The sequence below is a fragment of the Cicer arietinum genome, chromosome 5 (genome assembly GCF_000331145.2).
Source record: "Cicer arietinum cultivar CDC Frontier isolate Library 1 chromosome 5, Cicar.CDCFrontier_v2.0, whole genome shotgun sequence".
Taxonomy (NCBI): domain Eukaryota; kingdom Viridiplantae; phylum Streptophyta; class Magnoliopsida; order Fabales; family Fabaceae; genus Cicer; species Cicer arietinum.
The window spans coordinates 64,006,537-64,008,890 of NC_021164.2; the positions used below are offsets into that span (position 1 = coordinate 64,006,537).

The 2,354-nt window shown below is 32.9% G+C and overlaps 1 pseudogene; it reads right to left on the bottom strand.

Annotated features, from left to right (window-relative positions):
* Window positions 1-925: 925 nt before the first annotated feature.
* On the bottom strand, window positions 926-2,144 carry LOC113786598 (uncharacterized; annotated as a pseudogene).
* Window positions 2,145-2,354: the final 210 nt, after the last annotated feature.

Here is a 2,354-nt window from a genome sequence, read left to right on the forward strand (position 1 = left end):
AAAAAAAAAAATTTATCCTTTTTTTTTTTTTTTTTTTTTTTTTTTTTTTTTGAAAAGGCCAAATATATTAATAAGACACAAGCTCAAAACACAAGGTGTTTCAATATTCAAATTACAGAAGCAAGATTAAGCAACAATAAAATGAAATGTTTAAATTGCACACAATTAATTCACCACATCAATAACATAGAAAGTCGATTTCCACCTCCACATAGAAAATAAATACTTATCAACTATTCCACACAATACCATTACTATCTTCACGGATATGGCTTCTCAAAAAAATTTGCAGCAGCCAAAATTCATCTGCTGTGACAAAGCCTACTGTTACAATACAAGTGTTATGGCGATTAGTTTACATATATTAACCAAATGGCATGCCTTCAGAGAGTAGCCAAAAGCAGTGGCAACAATTAAGTATTCTTTAAAATTTCTCCTTAATTCTCCAAAACCGAATTGCCATACTGACAACAACAAAAATACAGCAGCCCATCAACCCCACCAAAATAACACCAAAGACTAGTGCTATCTCCACTCCTTGCCAAGTTACCACGGACAACAGAAATTTGAATCCAAAAATCAACGCATGTGACTCTGTTAACATGTTTTCACAGCATAATACCAGCATCTCATAATTTTCAAATTTAAAATCATCAAGACTGAAATATCAAATTTCACATCTAATATCATTGAAACACAATACTACCATCTTAATTTATCAAATTAGGATGATCAAGGCTCAAATATTGAATTTGCATCTAAGGCTTATCGAGGCACAACACCAATATCTCAATTCATGGAATTTGGAATCATCCAGGCTCAAATACTTAATGTCACATCAAATATCATCAAGGCACATTATCATCATTCCAATATACCGGAGTTATGATTATTTAGACTCAAATATCAATTTTCACTTTCAAGGTTCTAGTCTCAATTATCGAATTTTGATTCTAAGGTCATTGAGGTTCAATTCCACCATCCTAACTTATCGAATTCCACCATGTAGGCTCAAATACTAAATTCACATCTAGGGTCGTCGAATCACAACACCGTCATCAAACTTTATCAAATTTAGGACCCCTCCTCTAAGCTCAAATATCAAATTTGACATTCGAAGTCATCTAGGGACAATACTTTCACCCCAAATTATAGAACTTGGATCATTTAAGCTCAAATGTCATTTTTCCCTTTCGACATCAAGCCACAATATCACCATCCCAAATTATCGAATTTATGATCATTAGGAGGCTCAAATATCAAGTTTTGCATATGCACAAATTTGGGGGGAAAATATAATATTCTTTCAATTTTAGCAAGAATGGAAGGGTATATCAATATGTGAAAAACTTATCAAAGAAAAAAATAAGTGTGATTAAAAGACCATAGCAACAACCAACAGAGTAAGCATAAAGCAACACAGTAGGCAACGAGCAGCATAGACATATGCTGATAATTCAAGGATAAAATTCGAACTAAAATAAGTCACACCGAAAAAGGCTATTGTTTTTATTTATAGAGAAGAGATGTAGACTTAGTAATTTCACCTGTCTGTCTCATGTTAGAGAGTTCCAGAATAACCAAGTTTTTCTTAAAATGAACACATCTCTTGCAACGAAAAAACCAATCCACCAGAGAATCTATTGTTCCTAATATCCATAAGGGTCAAATTCTTAACATTGGCAACTTCATTTAGCAACTTCCCTTCCATAATGTTGTGACTTATGTCAAGCTTCAATATTGAAGTTAAGCTTCCAATGTCAAAGGAAAAGTTCCAGACAATGAATTTATGCTTAAATCAAGGATTAATAACTCTCTTAACCCTCCAAAAATATATGAAATACTCCAAGTAAAATGGTTTCCTACAAAAGCAAGTCTCTTAACAAGATTTCCAATTTCTAGTAATACTAATGATTGTAGATACTTGAGGACAACAAAACTTGAGGGAATGTTTCCAATAGAAACCTTGGATTTAATCTAAACTCTAGTGATTCTAAGGTTCCTAATAGTTTCTCCCAATTTCCAGTAGGGATGGAAACTGGAAGCCAGTTTGGTGATTGAAAACAGTTGAAGAAAGATAGGACTTTCAGGTTCTTGAGTTCAAATAATTTTGGTCTAAATTCCAATTTTACAGCACAAGAAAATTACCATGGATTTTCCCGAGGTCAACGATTGTCACTTACCGCAGTCAATTGAAAGATAACTGATCAAAAATTGAAAGAGAGAGATGTAACAGTGATTAAAGAATTCAACTTCCGACAAGCTACAAAGCTAAACTTGAGAGAATTGCAGATTCATTGAGATCCAATCAAGAAGCGTATACATCTCTCTTTCTTTTTTTTTTTTTTTTTTTT